Genomic DNA, 19,746 nt, shown 5'->3' with positions numbered 1-19,746 from the left:
CTGGCTCCTGCTCCTCATCTGCTGTGCGGCGTGGGCTCGCCTCCTCCTTGCTATCACATATATCTCCGCCATCTTGAGTGACACAGGTGCCTTCTGGATCCCCTTTTATACTTTGGTTATGGTTACCACCTGCTCTGAGTTAGTGGTAAATTGGAAGTGCAAAATGGGCTTTTTGCGACTAGTCGCAATTTGCGAGTGGCAATTTCATATGGTTTGCGACTCGCAAATTGCGACTTCCTATTTGCGGGTCGCAAAATGGGTCGCTATTTTTGTGAGTCTGTAATGGCTCGCATCGCAATTTGCGATTCAGGAATGGGATTTTTGCATCCCATTTCCGATTTTGCGGGGTCGCAAATTGCGATTCGGGCCATTTGCGACTCGCAAAACTTTGCTACATCTGGCCCTAAGCGCCTACACTGCTAGGAAAGGATTATAAATCAACCGAGGAAAACTATGACAGTCTCAGTCGGCTCAAAAACATCTTGTCATAGCGGGTGGCAACTTAAAGAAGCATGCCTCTGACACAGCAATGAGTATAAAGATCTGGGCATTCTTTTAGATAGTAAAAGATCAATTGTCCCCCACAAGCATGCTTTTAACAATAAAGGCTCCAGCTTAAATGTTGGACTATCACCAGCTGCAAATAAACTACAAGACCCAAGCCTGGACCCTCTCCTCCAGGTGGTGAAAGCAAAAGTTGTTCCTGTACTGTCCCCTGGGCAGGGAGACTAGGCTATTAGACAAACTGATCATCTGAATTTATAAATCTGTTCACCTGCTACCAAAGAGAGCTTGACCTGCTCAACTGAGTCTCAGATCTAATATTATAAAACAGTCTTGGGCCAGCAGTAGCTGTTTTCTTAATTTCTGCCACAGGCTTCGCTCTGCTCTAGAAGAGTCCATGCATGACCTAATCTGGTGCTAACTAGAGGGTGTGGTGAATCCATTTTAGTTCTTATTGGGACTCAGGAGTATAGCTTAGCCGGTCTGGCTTGTAGGCCTGTGCCCCCGTCACCTAGTGACTCTTAACCTACTTAGCTTGCTCTGTTTTAGTCCATTTCTTTTTCTTTCTTTTTTTTAGGTGGCTGCCGTTGTTTATTTATATTTTATAAAGATGGCTGGATTTGCATTATCAGTGCTACTCCGAGAAGGCGTCACTATCAGCATCATGATCAGTGATGCACATAGGTATTAACACCATGTCCCTTTCTCACTTGTGTGTGATAGGAACATAATGTACACTTGCTGGTGATTTTTTATATAATTACTGCCACAAGTCTGCCTCCTTATCAGTTGGGAATATACCTGTGTCAGGGGTCCTACATGATCTGTATAAATACATCTCACATGGACAAGGTCATTAAAGGGATTCTTCCCAGATGCCATCTACACTGCACATCACCTTGCTGCAGAACTCAGCCTTTGTGTCACCATGGAGTCTGACCTAGAGACCTCGTTCCAAGGTAACAAAGGTCGGGGTGTGTGTAATATCCTTGGGGATTCTGTTCCACGAGCCATGCGAAGGAAGATTCCGGCGTGTGGGCGCGTGGAACAGAACGAGGGAAAAATGGAGTGTTGAGGAGGCAGCGGTGGTTGTGGTGTCTCCCTCCCGGTTTTATCTTTACGGAATAAACTATCTTTATTTAAACTCACCGCATCGGCCCGGATCTTTTCACTTGCGATGAAGGGTGCAGTGCTGACCGGGAGGAGAGACAACGGCACTTAGGTGGTCATTCTGACCTCGGCGGTAAAAGGCGCCTACCGCCGGTCAGAAATCCTCCATAATCCCGCCGCGGTCGCGGAAACCCGCCACGGTCATTCTGACCCGCAGAAGGCAAACCTCCGAAAATCCGACCGCCACAACAGACCGCCAGACCAGCGGTCGGCGGAAAGGTGGAGGTGACCAAACCTCCACCGCCACGCCAACAGAAATACGCCCATCCCATTACGACCCACGAATCCACGCGGCGGTCATTCAAACGCGGTATTCCATTGGCGGGACACACCGCCGCGGTCAGAATACACACAAACGAACAAAACTCAGCCACATTGGACGATTTGAATCCCACACACCTGATACACATACACACACCACTCCCACACACACAATACAATATAAAACACACACCCACATCACCCACAAACCCCTACGCTAAAAAATTCGTCAAGAAGGCAAGAGCGAGACACCAGCATCCAAAAAATAACAGCCACAGCCACTCAACACCATCACCCACACACTATCCACACACAAAACAACACACACCACCACACTCAACTCACTTAAATACACATACTCCACCCCACACATCATACACACCACCCCATGGCACCCCAAAGACAACCCCGCTTCACAGACGAAGAACTCAGGGTCATGGTGGAGGAAATCGTTCGGGTAGAGCCCCAGCTGTTCGGCACACAGATACAATACACCAGCATTGCCCGGAGGACGGAGCTATGGCAGAGGATTGTCGACAGGGTGAACGCAGTGGGACAGCACCCCAGAAATCGGGAAGACATCAGGAAGCGATGGAACGACCTACGGGGGAAGGTGCGTTCCATGGTATCCAGGCACAACATCGCCGTGCAGAAGACTGGCGGAGGACCCCCACCTCAACCCCCACAATTCACATCATGGGAGGAGGAAGTCTTGAACATCCTGCATCCTGACGGCCTCGCAGGAGTCGGCGGAGGAATGGATACTGGTAAGTTGAAGCTTCAATACTGCTTCCCCCCCACCTGCATGCCAAATCAGACCCCAACCCTCACCCCCATCCTCGAACCCCACCCTCACCCCCACCCCCATCCTCACCCCCACCCTCACCCCCACCACTATCCACCCCCACCCCCAGCACACCTATTCCCCGCCAATGTCTCACCATCACAACCCACACATCCCAAAACCTAGGCCTGCATGCGTCCACTAAGCATGGACACCCATCACCAAAGCATGCCCAATGCATATACACATCCCCCCCACAAGCCACCCTCACCAAAGCCCCCACACACGAATGCCAGCACTTGGGGACACGAGAACCCACAGATACACCCATATGCCACACATTGAAACTATAACCATACCTCTATACCCCTGCAGGACCCGACCGTCAACACACCGCGGCGGAGGGGCCAGAATTCTCCACACCCCCCACCCAAGAGGCCGTCAGCGATGACAGCAGCTCTGTCGACCTGGACACCGATGACCAGCCCGGACCATCGGGGACCTCTGGACAGTCGGTTCCCCTCACACAGGCCCAGGCCACTACAGACCCAAACCCCTCTGGGAACACCAGCACAGCTCCCACCCAGCGGGCCCATGCCTCTGTCTCCAGGGCGCGTCAATCTGCGGTGTGTCTACCACTACAGGGCACCCAGGATAACCCACCACCCCAACAACAACAGGGACCTAGGGGCAGTGGTAGTGGGCACACCGGCCAGGGGGCAGAGGCCCAGGGAAACAGGGGAACTCGGAGGGCAGCTGTGCGACAGGGGGGGGAGGAGAGGCCCAGGGAACCCACTCTCCACGAGGTCCTCACCACCATCATGGGAGCATACAACCGCTCCCAGGAGACGATGGCGACGGTACTGGCCCGGTTCCAGGAGATCCAGGTGCTGCAGGAGGAACACTATCGGGGGTACAGGGAGGACATCAGAGCCATCAACACCACCCTGGTTACCATGGTAGGGCTGCTGCAGGACCTCGTCAACAACAAGGCGGACACTGAACAACACCCAAGGGCCCCTGCCACTAGCCTGGACCAAGAACAGCCAACCACCTCCGCCGGCGCTAGTGGACAGGAGGCCCCCGCACAGCAGCAGCCCACCAGACCCCCACCTCCTGCAGGAGAAGAACCACCCCGCAAGAGGGCCCTGAGATCTCGCAAGAAGACAGAGTAGGATGTCAAGACCCCCGCCAGCAATGGATACCACCTGATGTCATCCCACTGTCCCACATTGTCACCCTGTCCATCCTTGAACTGCCCATGCTCTATCTCTCCACAGGCCTCTGGACAATGCACCTGTGTGACTGTTACTCTGGACTCTGCCATGGACATTCCTTCACCATAGCCCCCACCCACTTGAAACCACCCATCCCATTTTGAGCACTTAAATAAACACCTATTTTGCACCAAAATATCAGGAGTCTGGCTGTGATTTCAATAGATTGTAATTGACATGACAGTGCAAATATGTCCTTGTACATGGTGAAGTCAACAAACAGCTGCCACAAAGCTGTAGTCCATGGGGAAACGAAGCACAGGACTCGTAGTGGGGACCCCAGATCTGAAATAGGGAGGGAAAAGCCAAAACTCAGTCATCATACACTGGGGCAAATAGACAGGCAGCAGAGATGCTGGAGAGTAGTTAGCATTTACTAAATTATCTTTGAAATGTTACCTGTGTCCTATTGGAAGTACTGTTCAATGATTCTGTCCCTGTTGTCTGTTTCAGCCCCGTCGTCTTCCTCCTCGTCACTCTCCTCAGGTTCCACCGCTGCCACAACACCACCGTCTCGACCATCCTCCTGCAGGAAAGGCACCTGGCGGCGCAAAGCCAGGTTGTGAAGCATGCAGCAGGCCACGATGATGTGACACACCTTCTTAGGTGAGTACATTAGGGATCCACCTGTCATATGCAGGCACCGAAACCTGGCCTTTAGGAGGCCAAAGGTGCGTTCGATCACCCTCCTAGTACGCCCATGGGCCTCATTGTACCGTTCCTCTGCCCTGGTCCGGGGATTCCTTACTGGGGTCAGTAGCCACGACAGGTTGGTGTACCTAGAGTGACCCACTAGCCATACACGGTGTCTCTGTAGCTGTTCCATCACGTAAGGGATGCTGCTATTCCTGAGGATGTAGGCGTCATGCACTGACCCTGGGAATTTGGCATTTACATGCGAGATGTACTGGTCAGCCAAACACACCACCTGGATGTTCATTGAATGGTAATTTTTTCTGTTCCTGTACACCTGCTCCCTGTCTCTTGGGGGAACCAAAGCCACATGGGTCCCATCAATGGCACCAATTACGTTGGGAATATGTCCAAGGGCGTAGAATTCACCCTTCACTGTAGCCAATTCGCCCACCTCAGGGAAAATGATGTAGTTCCTCACGGATTTCATCAGGGCAGACAACACTCTGGATAACACCTTCGAAAACATGGGCTGAGACATCCCGGAAGCAATTCCCACGGTTGTCTGAAATGACCCACTTGCCAAGAAATGGAGTACTGACATGACCTGCACCAGAGGGGGAATCCCTGTGGGTTGGCGGATGGGGGACATCAGGTCGGGCTCCAGCTGGGCACACAGTTCATGGATAGTGGCACGGTTAAGACGGTAGGTCAGGATAATGTGGCGTTCTTCCATTGTCGACAGGTCCACCAGCGGTCGGTACACGGGAGGATTCATCCGTCTCCTCGCCCAACCCAGCGGACGGTGCCTAGGAAGGACAACATGGAGCACACAGTCAAGCAACCCACAGGTACGTACTCACAGCTAGCACAGTATACGATTCTCTATGCAGTGAATAGCGTGTCTGAGTGGCTATGCAAGGCCTAGGCCTGTGTGACGCAGTTGAAATTGAGCCATGTGGGCCCTGGAAATGGCGGCTGCCTGACCTGTGAAGTGTGACAATGGGATGTGAGGTCAATGCGCTGGCGTGGCACACCGCGGCGGGCGGCGGGCGAAGACCGCGGCGCGAAGCCGGTTTGGTTAACATTGAAGCCTATGGGTTTCAGGAGCCAATGGCGAAGGGCGCCGGCAGTGGCGGGACGCACCGCCGCGGTACACACCGCCGTGGACGTGACCGCCATTTTCTATCTACTTATCCACTTGCGACTTGAACTTTCACAGGAGAGGACCTATACTGCAAGTGTTGCTGTGACCTCGGTCTGGAAGGGACAATGGCTGCTGCGCCTGGGGAAAGGGCCCCTGCCTTCACTGGAGAGGAGTTGGAGAAACTTGTGGATGGGGTCCTCCCCCAGTATGCGCTACTCTACGGTCCTCCAGACCAACAAGTGAGTTTAATTCAATATGGATTTGGGGCCACTGGCTGGCTTGGGGGCCTGGCGGGGGGCCTGGCGGGGATGGGGGGCATGTTGGGCCTGGCGGGGGGCATGGCGGGGGGCCTGGTGGGGATGGGGGGCATGTTGGGCCTGGCGGGGGGCCTGGCGGGGATGGGGGGCATGTTGGGCTTGGCGGGGGGCATGGCGGGGGGCCTGGCGGGGATGGGGGGCATGTTGGGCCTGGCGGGGGGCCTGGCGGGGATGGGGGGCATGTTGGGCCTGGCGGGGGGCATGGCGGGGGGCCTGGCGGGGATGGGGGGCATGTTGGGCCTGGCGGGGGGCCTGGCGGGGATGGGGGGCATGTTGGGCCTGGCGGGGGGCATGGCGGGGGGCCTGGCGGGGATGGGGGGCATGTTGGGCCTGGCGGGGGGCCTGGCGGGGGGCCTGGCGGGGATGGGGGGCATGTTGGGCCTGGCGGGGGGCATGGCAGGGGGCCTGGCGGGGATGGGGGGCATGTTGGGCCTGGCGGGGGGCCTGGCGGGGATGGGGGGCATGTTGGGCCTGGCGGGGGGCATGGCGGGGGGCCTGGCGGGGATGGGGGGCATGTTGGGCCTGGCGGGGGGCCTGGCGGGGATGGGGGGCATGTTGGGCATGGCGGGGGGCCTGGCGGGGGGCCTGGCGGGGATGGGGGGCATGTTGGGCCTGGCGGGGGGCATGGCGGGGGGCCTGGCGGGGATGGGGCATGTTGGGCCTGGCGGGGGGCCTGGCGGGGATGGGGGGCATGTTGGGCATGGCGGGGGCATGGCGGGGGGCCTGGCGGGGATGGGGGGCATGTTGGGCATGGCGGGGGGCCTGGCGGGGATGGGGGGCATGTTGGGCCTGGCGGGGATGGGGGGCATGTTGGGCCTGGCGGGGGGCATGGCGGGGGGCCTGGCGGGGATGGGGGGCATGTTGGGCCTGGCGGGGGGCATGGCGGGGGGCCTGGCGGGGATGGGGGGCATGTTGGGCATGGCGGGGGGCATGGCGGGGGGCCTGGCGGGGATGGGGGGCGTTGGGCCACTGGAAAGGAAAATGCTGAGAAACTTGAACGTGGTATTTCTCCCTCCCTGTACGTGTCACAAAAGTCCGCGCCCATGAGAAGATCGGGATTTGGCGTGCCATCGCCAAGGAAGTCCGGGCCCTGGGGGTCCACCATCGACGGGGCACCCACTGCCGCAAGAGGTGGGAGGACATCCGCCGCGGGACCAAGAAGACCGCTGAGTCTCTGCTGGGGATGGCCTCCCAACGTAGGCGGGGTGCCTGCCGTCAACTGAGCCCCCTGATGTTCCGGATCCTGGCGGTGGCCTACCCTGAATTGGATGGGCGCGTGAGGGCAGCACAGCAGACACAAGGGGGTGAGTACAAGCATTATCTACTCTGTTGTCGCGCAGTGGAGGTGTCTGGGTGGGGGAGGAGGGCTGGGGGTCCCCTTAGGCCAGGGCGATATCTGTAGGCTGGGCACCCCCGTAAGCCCCTGTGTCCCCAGCCACCACCCTCAGTAGTTTGTCAGTACAGCCATCCCTGGGCCGTGTCATCCATGGGTGCAGTTGTCAACTCTAGGCGTGTAGGGCATGTTCCACGGAATGCGTAGAGTACCCCAAGTGCGCAACTTAGTGCAGGGGGCATCTGTGTCTGTCATGTCCGCTAACTGTACCGGAGATCCATGTACTCAATATCCCTTTATTTCTCTCTCCCCCCCCCCCCTTTTTGTTTGTCTTTCTGTGCTTGTGTGCATCAGCATCATCAGGCGGAGGAGAAGTGGCATCGGGGCAGGAGGGAGCTGCATCTCACATGGCCCAGGAGGGCCATGCCACAGAGTCAGACTGGACCAGTGAGACGGAGGGCGAGGGGAGCTCCACGACGGGGACGACTGGACCCTGCAGCGACACGGACACGTCCTCGGAAGGGGGCTCCCTTGCGGGGGTGGCACCATCCGTGCCCCCCGCCATTACAGGTACAGCCGCCACCCAGCGCACCATCTCCGCCCTCCCAGCAGCCCCTCAGCGTTCGCCCCGTGCCCGCTCTGCCAGGAAGCCGGGCATCTCCTTCGCCCCAGGCACCTCAGGCCCTGCCCCTGTTACCCCCGCTGCCCTCAGTGAGGAGGTCATTGACCTCCTCCGAACGCTCATTGTTGGGCAGACTACCCTTTTGAATGCCATCCAGGGGGTGGAGAGGGAGGTTCATCGCAGCAATGCGTACCTGGAGGGCATTCATTCGGGTCAGGCTGCCCATCAGCGATCGTTCCAGGCTCTGGCCTCAGCACTGACGGCAGCCATTGTCCCTGTCTCCTGCCTGCCTCTACTAACTCCCTCCTCCCAGTCTCCTGTTCCTCTGCCTGTCCCACCCACACCATCAGACCAGCCTGCACACACCTCAACACCCAAGAGAAGCTCATCCAAACATAAGCACCACAGATCACGCAGACATTCACACACGCAACATTCCGATGCAGACATGCCAACAGTCACTACCACCTCTGTGACCCCCACCTCCTCGTCTCCCTCCTCCCTCCCTGTGACGTCTACACTCACACCTCCATTCACCTCACCATCAGCCAGTGTTTCCATCACCAGCACACCCTCCACTCCAGTCCGCACACGTGCAGTCACCACCCCCACTGCCATTTACACGTCCCCTGTGTCCTCTCCCACTGTGTCTGTCACCCCCTCTTCCACACCACACAAACGCAGCCACCCACCCACCCAACAGCCATCCACCTCACGACAGCCTATCCCTCCTGCACCTGCACCCAAAGACAGCAAACGTGACTCACCTACAACCACATCCTCTCCCTCCACTCCCATTCCCACTGTACCTACCACTCTCCATTGTCCCAAGAAGCTCTTCCTCGCCACTACTAACTTCTTTCCTGACCCTGAGCCCCCCCCTCCTTCTCGTCGGGGTAAGAAGAGCACCTCAGCCACCACCAGCCCTGCAGCCCCCTTGACAAGGGTGCAGGGGTATTGGAGCCCGCCAGCCCGCATGTCTGGATCTTCGCCCAGCAGCAAGGGGACAGCCAGCCCACCCCCTGGGAAGAGGAGCAGAAGGCGGAAGGGTCGCCGCAGGAGCCCGCCTTCTACATCCCCCCCGGACACCACCCAGAGACAGTCACCAGCCACAGCTCCAAAGGGAGGAAAGGGCCACAGGCCCACGACTAAGGAGGGCAAGGGCAGCAAGTCGGAGAGGTCAGGCAGCAGGCCTGCTGCCCAGGAGGAGCCCACAACCCCCATAGCCGCTGCCCAGGGAGGACCTAGCCCAGCTGGCCAGGAGGGCCCCACCACCCACAGCCCAGGTGGGCAGTGAAGGAGCACCATCCCCGCTGCCCAGGAGGGCACCACCAGGCAATTAGCAGTTGGCCATAGACCGGCCGCCGTCTCAAGAACCGCTGAACTGGGCCCCGCCGTCTCAAGAACCGCTGAACTGGGCCCTTCAGGGCAAGAACCGCTGAACTGGGCCCCGCCGTCTCAAGCACCGCTCCGCTGGGCCCCGCCGTCTCACGCACCGCTCCGCTGGGCCCCGCCGTCTCAAGAACCGCTGAACTGGGCCCTTCAGGGCAAGAACCGCTGAACTGGGCCCCGCCGTCTCAAGCACCGCTCCGCTGGGCCCCGCCGTCTCAAGAACCGCTGAACTGGGCCCTTCAGGGCAAGGAGCGCTGAACTGGGCCCCGCCGTCTCAAGAACCGCTGAACTGGGCCCCGCCGTCTCAAGAACCGCTGAACTGGGCCCTTCAGGGCAAGGAGCGCTGAACTGGGCCCCGCCGTCTCAAGAACCGCTGAACTGGGCCCTTCAGGGCAAGAACCGCTGAACTGGGCCCCGCCGTCTCAAGCACCGCTCCGCTGGGCCCCGCCGTCTCAAGAACCGCTGAACTGGGCCCTTCAGGGCAAGGAGCGCTGAACTGGGCCCCGCCGTCTCAAGAACCGCTGAACTGGGCCCCGCCGTCTCAAGAACCGCTGAACTGGGCCCTTCAGGGCAAGGAGCGCTGAACTGGGCCCCGCCGTCTCAAGAACCGCTGAACTGGGCCCTTCAGGGCAAGAACCGCTGGCCCTTTGGCAGACGTGGCAGGGCAGGATCTATCTCGGGCAGGGCTGCAGGATGTCCTCTGGCCAACTTGCCTCCTCCAGTGGCAGTGGGGTCTGTTATGGACTGTATGGACTGTGGCTTTGCTCTCCCCAGGATGGCCCAGTGGGCAGGCCACCCACTGTATGGACTGTATGGACTGTGGCTTTGCTCTCCCCAGGATGGCCCAGTGGGCAGGCCACCCACTGTATGGACTGTATGGACTGTGGCTTTGCTCTCCCCAGGATGGCCCAGTGGGCAGGCCACCCACTGTATGGACTGTATGGACTGTGGCTTTGCTCTCCCCAGGATGGCCCAGTGGGCAGGCCACCCACTGTATGGACTGTATGGACTGTGGCTTTGCTCTCCCCAGGATGGCCCAGTGGGCAGGCCACCCACTGTATGGACTGTATGGACTGTGGCTTTGCTCTCCCCAGGATGGCCCAGTGGGCAGGCCACCCACTGTATGGACTGTTTGGACTGTGGCTTTGCTCTCCCCAGGATGGGCCAGTGGTCATGGAGTCCCCTCGTGGATCTGGCGTCGTGTACTCAAGTGGCTGAGGTGCCCCCCCTTCCCTTCCCCCTGAGGTGCCTGTCCTATTTTCTTTCTGATGCCCCTGCAGTGTTCTCTCCGTGGAGTTCTTGTCGTGGGACTGGGCCTTGCCCCTTTGCACAGGACCCCTGTGATCCACGGACAGTGGTTGGACTACATTTAGTAGCTGTATATATTTTGAACATAGTTTATTTATTTATTGGGATTACTGGTGTACATATTTCAATATATCTGCCCGTTTATGATCTCTTCTTTTGGTCTTTGCATTATTTCGGAGGGGGGTGGTTTGTGGGTTGTGACAGTGATCTGTGGGAATGCATTGATGTGTGTGTTGTAGTGGGTGTGGGTGGGTGGGTGTGTGCCGGTAATCTTTTCCCTCCCCTGTGTCGTAGGTGCAGTACTCACCGATGTCTTCCGCGCCGCCGGGCGTGCTCCTGGTATATGAGCAGGAATAGGAGTGCGGGGATGACCTGCAACTCTGGCTCCATACTGCCGGAATCTCGCGTGGAGTGCGTAGAGGTGAGCGTTTTCCCGTTCGTAGTCTGTTTCCGCCGTGTTCTTATCGGCGGTGCTCCCGCCCCGGAAAAGGTGGCAGATTGGTGGGTCGTAATAGGGTGGGCGGTACTTTGTCTGCCGCCGGGCTGTTGGCGGGAACCGCCGCGCTGTTTGTTTGTACCGCTGTGGCGGTCGGAGTGTTAAGTTGGCGGGCTGTGTTGGCGGTTCCCGCCAGGGTCAGAATTGCATATTTTAGACCGCCGGCCTGTTGGCGGCTTGGCCGCCGCTTTATCACCGACCGCCAGGGTCAGAATGAGGGCCTTAGTCTTTGTGGAGTAGTGTCCTGGTAAAGCAGCTTAATTATTATTAACAATGTGATCCTGGAAGCAGCTGTTTGACCTCAGTCTGGGCGGTTTCGGAAGGTGGTTAACTTTGTTCCAGGGCAAGGCAACGCCTAGGATCGTTGTGTGGGAGTGTTGCTTAGCAACAGTGAAAAGGCTCCTCTGAAAGTCTTCAACTGCAAGAATTGTCAGGTTATCGTTACCTAGCAACAGTGTGAAGCCTCTGAAAGTCTTCAAGCCATGTTAGTTGCTAAGCAACTGGAGACATTATTGAATGGAATGCTTCCCAAAGCCAAGCTAATACATAATCCGGCAACAATTTAATTTTTGAAGGAGTGGAACCAGATTTTTGATAGCAAGCAACTGGAAATACAGTTTTGGGATCCCGGAAATGTTTTTGGAAAATGTACATGTGTAATTAAATTTAGAGCAAAGTCTATGGTTGTGTCAAAAAAAAAGAGAGGAAAAAAAGAGAAATGGAAGGATTTTCAGCAGCAATTTTTTTTTTTAACACCCCTGGGGAACCCATCATATCCTGGGAGGACTGGAAAGATGGTTTCGAAGCGTATGTCCTGGCTGTAGGCGGAGATATTTTCACGGCATCCAGAAAATTGGCTATGTTGAAACACTGTTTGGGTGCAGAAGGAAGGCGCATTTTGAAACATTTACCGTATCCTTATGGGGATGAAGACCAGAATGAGGATGCAAGTGAGGTTGCCATGGAACAGTTGAACTCCAATTTTGGAGAGAAGAAAAATGTTGTAGTGGAGCGTTTAAATTTTTTTTAAAGGAGCCAATTGCCAGGAGCGTCTGTTGAAAGTTATGTGGCAAGTTTGAGGATTTTGGCAGCTACATGCAATTATGGTAATTTTCAGGATGAAATGCTCAGAGACCAAGTGGTTTTGAAAGTTAATGATAGAAAAATTCAAGAAAAATTGTTGAATACGGAAGATCTGACTCTACAGAAAGCCATAGACTTTATTAAGAGAGTTGAGATAACGAATGATGGCTTATCGGAACTATCGACTGCCCCAGGAGCTATGAATGCGGTCAATGCAGAAGGATCTAAGTTCAAAAAGGGAGATCAAATTGGAACTTTTGCGAAGATGGATGGGAGAAAAGATATTATTTGTTATAAATGTGGCTTTAAGGGGCACATAGCGATTGATGCTTGCTGTCCTGCGGCTGGGCAAGTGTGCAGGAAGTGCAAGTCCAAGGGACATTTTGCAAGAGTGTGTAAAGGGAAGCAAATGAGTGTAAGGAGGGGTAGAGGAGCAATCAATGCAGTGGGAAGTGATAGTGAGGACATTTACTCTAAACAATTTATTTTGCAGGTGGTGGATGTTAGGAGTGTGAGTTCCAGTGGTCCGCACTGTGTAATTAAGATTGATGGGGTAGATATACTTGTGATGGCTGACTCTGGCGCAAGATATACTTTGATTGGAAAAGAAAAAGTATCTAGTTTTCCTGCACATGATATTAAACCACCCAATGTGCGCCTGTTAGCTTATGGTAACAAACCTATTGAGCTTGTGGGGTATATGGATGCTTCACTAGAATTCCAAGGGACAGTTATCATGTCCAAAGTATAATTTGTGGAGGAGGGTACCAGTTTATTAGGTTGGCCGCAACAAAAAGATCTCAGCATAATTCTTGATCTGAATCACCCTGCTCAAGTATTGGGGTCGAAGTCTAATGTACACATGGTGCAAAGGGCCAATTTTGTAGAGGAATTCCCTCAGGTATTTAGTAATAAGTTAGGAAAGTTAAAGGGGTTTATGCATAAAATTGTTTTGAAGCGGGATGCTGTACCTAAGGCGCATAAACCGTGTACCGTTCCTATTGTGATGAGGGAACAATTACAACAAGAATTATCCAAGTTGTTGGAGCAAGGTGTGATAGAAGAAATCGAGGCGTCTGAGTGGTTGGAGCCGGTGGTGATTGCTAAGAAGGCCAATGGTGACATGCGTTTGTGTGTGGATGTGCGCAATTTGAATGCTGCTATATGGGTGGACTGACATCCTCTGCCCAATATTGGTGATATGTTATCCACAGTGAAGGGGGCGAGTGTATTTTCTACCTTAGACTTATCATCTGCGTATCACCAGATTGAGTTACATCCTGAGTCACGGGCGTTAACCTCTTTCATTACTCCGGAGGGGGCATATAGATTTAAGCGCATGCCTTTCGGTTTAGCGTCTGCCTCATCGGTATTTCAGCAGGCAATGCACCATTTACTTAAAGATATTTCATGTGTTACTTATTTTCAAGATATCTTGGTGTTTGGTGGAGACCAGAAAGAACATGATGGAGCTATGAGGAATGTGTTGAGTGTTTTAAGGGAGAGCGGGCTGACGATCAAATTGGAGAAGTGTAGATTGAGTGTGCCGGAGGTGGAGTATTTGGGTCATTGCATTAACAAAGATGGGATTTCTCCTAAACTTAATTTGGTAGAGGCCATAGAAAGCGCGCCTTCTCCAGCCAGCAAAGATCAATTGAGATCGTTTTTAGGCCTAGCGGAATATTATTCAAAGTTTATTCCCAAGTTTGCCGACAAGACTGTACATATGAGGAACTTGTTGTGCGTAAGGGAGCAATTTGTGTGGAGCGAGGCTTGTGAGAGGGAGTTTTGTTTGTTGAAGAAACAAATTGCCTCAGCTCCAGCTCTTAAACCGTTTGACACCAGGGATGAGATCATTATTAATACAGACGCCAGTTCCGTGGGGCTGGGAGCCGTAATAATGCAGAGAAGAGAGGGAAAAGAAGTGACAATTGCATATGCTTCCAGACCGTTGAGTTTGTTGGAGATGAACTATTCCACCATCGAAAAGGAAGCATTGGCATGTTGGTGGGGTGTTGACCATTTTTGCAAGTTTGTCTGGGGTTTGAAATTTGTGATTCGTACTGATCTTTGTCCATTAATAGAAGTATTTTCCACTAAGGGGGGGGGGGGTAGGGCCACACCTAGAATAGCTTGTTGGGTGGCCAGAATGTTGGAGTACAATTGTGATTTGGTGTATTTTCCTGGAAAAAAAATGTGTTGGCTGATTGTCTGTCCAGGCTTCCTGTGCAGTCAGTTCTGGGTGGTAAAGGTGAACCTGAACTTGATGAACTCATAGCCTCTGTAGGTGTGGATGTAGGATGTGTGACAGAAGGCAGAATTTCCCATGAAGAATGGGTGTCGGAGGTTCAAAAAGATGTTGTGCTGCAAGAGGTGATGGGTTATTGCTGACAAGGGTGGTGCTTCTTGCGATGCAGAATACTTCCGTCAAGTTTGCGTAGAGTTGTGTATGGTAAATGGAGTGGTGTTCAGGGGTGAGCTGTTGGTGGTTCCTACTGTTCTGCGGGAACGGGTGTTGAAATTGGCTCATGAGGGCCATCTCGAAATGAGCGCAATGAAAAGGTGTGTCAGATCGGAGTATTGGTGGCCAAGGCTTGATAGGGATGTGGAACATCACGTGAGGGAGTGCGTGTTGTGTGCATGGAGCGACAAATCTCAAAAGGTTGTTAAAAGTGATCTTGTTGTGTCTGACAAATCGGATGGGCCGAGGAAAAAAATGGCCATTGATATAATGGGTCAGTTTAATGTTTTGGGAAGTGTGCCTAAATATGCTTTGGTGGTTGTGGATTATTTTTCAAGTTGGCTGTAGTGAAATTTGTAGACAACATAAACACTATGGGGGTCATTCCTACCCTGGCGGTCTATGACCGCCAGGGTAGGTGACGGAGGAAGCACCGCCAACAGGCTGGCGGTGCTTCCGGGGGGCATTCTGACCGCGGCGGTAAAGCTGCGGTCAGAAAAGGGAAGCCGGCGGTTTCCCGCCGGCTTCCCGCTGCCCCAGGGAATCCTCCACGGCGGCGCTGCAAGCAGCGCCGCCATGGGGATTCCGACCCCCTTCCCGCCAGCCTGGTTCTGGCGGTTTACACCGCCAGAACCTGGCTGGCGGGAACGGGTGTCGTGGGGCCCCTGGGGGCCCCTGCAGTGCCCATGCCACTAGCATGGGCACTGTAGGGGCCCCCTAACAGGGCCCCACATAGATTTTCAGTGTCTGCGTGGCAGACACTGAAAATCGCGACGGGTGCAACTGCACCCGTCGCACACCAGCAACTCCGCCGGCTCCATTCGGAGCCGGCTTCCTCGTTGCTGGTGCTTTCCTGCTGGGCGGGCGGGCGGGCGGCCTCTTGGCGGTCGCCCGCCCGCCCAGCGGGAAAGTCAGAATCACTGCGGCAGTCTTTTGACCGCGCAGCGGTGTTCTGGCGGGGGAACTTCGGCGGGCGGCGGAGTAAGAATGACCCCCTATGTGTGTTGTGGAGTTCTTGACAGATATATTTGATTCAGAAGGGATCCCTGAAACGATAATTTCAGATAATGGTGTGCAATTCGTATCAAATGTTCTGAAAGAGTTTTTGTGCAAATTTGACATAGAGCATATGAGAGCATCTGTTTATTATCCACAGAGTAATGGTTTGGTGGAGAGGTGGAACAGGACGCTGAAAGAGGGTCTGCAATTAGCGATCTATAATGGTATAAATTGGCAGAAGGCAGTGAAGGATTTGGTGTGGTCTTACCGCACTACGCCTCATAGTGTGACGGGGAAGTCACCTTCCGAAGCCATGAGAGGTAGAAAACCGAGGACATTGTTGGAAAAAGGTGTGGAGAGTAAGAAGGTTGATATGAGTGAAGTACCTGGTGATTACAAAGTCAGTGATTGGGTGCGAGTGGTGAAGGGCACGTGGTCAGCTAAAGGGGAGTCTAAATTTTCAGTACAAAAAAAGTGCACAAATATGCCATGTTACTGAGTGATGGGAATGCGTGGAACCATAGAAAGGTTATAAAGGTGCCTATAGGGTTTGGACAGGAGAAGTTTGTGAATGTGGGAAACAAATCGGGAAACAATGTGGATAATGGTACCTGTACTAGTGAACCCCCATTGAATAAGAGTGAGTATGTAGGTGTGAAAGTGAGGGACAAGTCGGTGTTGAGAAGGCCTAAGAGATTTGATGACTTTGTTCAACAGTAACATGGGCAAGATGCTTCTGCTTAGAGTACACCGTGTCTGTAACATCAATATTGTGATTTTTTTTTTTACATTTATTTATTATGTATTTATTCATGTAGGGTAATGTTTTCATGTATGGTATAGTGTTGTTGTACATTTTATTTTGAGGGAAGGGGGAGGTGTAATATCCTTGGGGATTCTGTTCCACGCGCCATGCGACGGAAGATTCCGGCGTGTGGGCGCGTGGAACAGAACGAGGGAAAAATGGAGTGTCGAGGAGGCAGCGGCGGTTGTGGTGTCTCCCACCCAGTTTTATCTTTACTGAATAAACTATCTTTATTTAAACTCACCGCATCGGCCCGGATCTTTTCAGGGTGCTTCTCATGGACATGGTACTGGCAGATTAGGTTTAACATGCCTATCTCTCATTAGGTTACAGATTAGGTTCTCTTTCCTAGGAATTTTATATCTCATGTTTATTGTAAGATGGTGGGGGTCTTCACATTCACGACTCTCATCTTCACAATTATGCTTCTTTTACTGTTTATTATCCTAATCATCGCAGCTCATGCATTTTTCCATAGATTGCAGTCTTTTCAATAAATATATTGAAAACATTCCTGCCTCTCGTTTATTGCCTGTGTGTGACTGAGACTTATTGCTAAGGAGAAGAAAAGGATAACTTCTGTTCCACCACAACTTCCCTGAGAGATCTTATCTAGAGTCCATGCTTAGGGCTGCCAGAAATCAACTTGGCTTTTTGAGTTTTGGTGAGGTACTGCTTGTGAGCTGGGAGGGTTGGTGTAGGAAAGTGCCACTGTTGGCATGGTTACCCCCCACTTTTTGCAGAGTGTTGATGCCAACTTTGATTGAAAATGGGCTGGGACCCTGCTAACCAGGCCCCAGCACCAGTGTTCTTTCCCTAAAACTGTAACTTTGTTTCCCCAGTTGGCACAGCCCTGACACACAGTTAAGTCACTTGTAAAAGGTACCCATGGTACCAAGGGCCCTGTGGCCAGGGAAGGTCTCTAAGGGCTGCAGCATTTATTATGCCACCCTGGGGACCCATCACCCAGCCCATGTACACTGCCTTGCAGCTTGTGTGTGCTGGTGGGGAGAAAAAGGCAAAGTCGACATGACACCCCTCTCAGGGCGCCATGCCCACAAACCACTGCCTGTGGCATAGGTAAGTCACCCCTCTAGCAGGCCTTACAGCCCTAAGGCAGGGTGCACTATACCAGAAGTGAGGGCATAGCTGCATGAGCAATATGCCCCTACAGTGTCTAAGTCCGTTCTTAGACATTGTAAGTGCAGTGTAGCCATAGTGAGTATACGGTCTTGGAGTTTGTCATTACGAACTCTGCAGCACCATAATGGATTCACTGAATACTGGGAAGTTTGGTATCAAACTTCTCAGCACAATAAATCCACACTGATACCAGTGTGGGATTTATTGAAAAATGAACACAGAGGACATCTTAGAGATGCCCCTGTAAGTTAGCCCAACTGCTAGTGTAGGACTGACCTGTCTGTGCCAGCCTGCCACTTTCAGACACATTTCTGACCACATGGGGTGAGTGCCTTTGTGCACTCTGTGGTCAGAAACAAAGCCTGTCCTGGGTGGAGGTGCTTCACACCTCCCCCTGCAGGAACTGTAACACCCGGCGGTGCACCTCAAAGGCCCAAGCCTCGGATTTCAGTGCCCAAGGACACTCCAGCTAGTGGAGATGCCCACCCCCGAACAAAGCCCCACTTTTGGCGGCAAGTCTGGGGGGACAATTAGGGAAAACTGGGAGGAGTGACCACCCCAGCCAGGACCACCCCTAAGGTGTCCAGAGCTGAGGTGATCCCCTCCATGCAGAATCCTCCATCTTGGTTTGGAGGACAGGGACCAATAGGGATAGGAATGTGCCCTCCTCCCCAAAGGGAGAGGGCAGAAGGAGGGTGTAGCCACCCTCAGGGACAGTAGCCATTGGCTACTGCCCTCTGACCCCTAACACACCCCTAAATCTAGGATGTAAGGGCCTCCTTGAACCCAGCTCACCAGATTCCTGGCGACCTACAAGAAGAAGAAGGGCTGCTAAGCTGAAAACCCAGCAGAGAAGAAGGAAGACGACAACTGTTTTGGCCAAAGACCTACTGGCCTGTCTCCTGCTTCAAAGAACCTGCAAAAAGAACAGCAACATGTCCAGCGGGCCCAGCGACCTCTGACAACTCCAGAGGACTGCCCTGCACCCAAAAGGACCAAGAACTCCTGAGGACAGCAGCTCTGTCCAAAAGAAACCTACAAATAAGGACTCCCACCTCACTCCAGATGCGTGAGTCCTGACCCCTGTGCACCTGACGCCCACGCCCTGTGTCCAGTTGGTCCACCCAGCAAGAAAGTGTCCCTAGGCAATTGGGAGCAAGAGCCCACCCTGGGTTGAACCCTCCAAACCTCCATGACGACGCCTGCAGAGGGAATCCAGACGACCCCCCTGACTGCGAGCTCCGGACGAAAATATCCGATGCCTAAAGGACACACTACACCCGCAGCCCCCAGGCCTTGGAGAACCTGACCCCCAGTGCAGAATCGACCAGCAGGCGGCCCTCCTCCCTGTCCAACCGGTGGTTTGCCCGAGAAGCCTCCCTGGACCTCGTCTGCAGCCTCAGAGTGACCCCCAGGGTCCCCTCATAGAGTTGCATTGAAAATCCAATGCCCTGTTTGCACCCTGCGCCCGGCCGCCCTAGTGCACTGAGGGTGCATGTTTGGTGCCTACTTGGGGCCCCTCCAGTGCTCTCTTGAACCTCCTTGGTCTGCCCTCTGAGTCGCAGGTACTTACCTGCTTGTTGACCAGAAACTGAGAACCCCCTTGTCTCCATAGGAGCCCACGTTAATTTGGCGCCTCTTTGACCTCTGCATCCTTGTAAATGGTACCCCTGGTACCAAGGGCCCTGATGCCAGGGAATGTCTCTAAGGGCTGCAGCATGTCTTATGCCACCCTGGGGACCCCTCACGCAGCCCATGCATGCTGCCTTGCAGCTTGTGTGTGCTGGTGGGGAGAAAAAGGCAAAGTCGACATGACACCCCTCTCAGGGTGCCATGCCCACAAACCACTGCCTGTGGCATGGGTAAGTCACCCCTCTAGCAGGCCTTACAGTCCTAAGACAGGGTGCACTATACCACAGGTTGGGGCATATGTGCATGAGCACTATGCCCCTACAGTGTCCAGGCAAAACCTTAGACATTGTAAGTGCAGGGAAGCCATAAAGAGTATATG

Source organism: Pleurodeles waltl, chromosome 3_1, assembly GCF_031143425.1.
Source record: "Pleurodeles waltl isolate 20211129_DDA chromosome 3_1, aPleWal1.hap1.20221129, whole genome shotgun sequence".
Classification (NCBI taxonomy): domain Eukaryota; kingdom Metazoa; phylum Chordata; class Amphibia; order Caudata; family Salamandridae; genus Pleurodeles; species Pleurodeles waltl.
The sequence above is the reverse complement of the archived record's forward strand: the minus strand, read 5'-3'. Positions refer to the sequence as shown.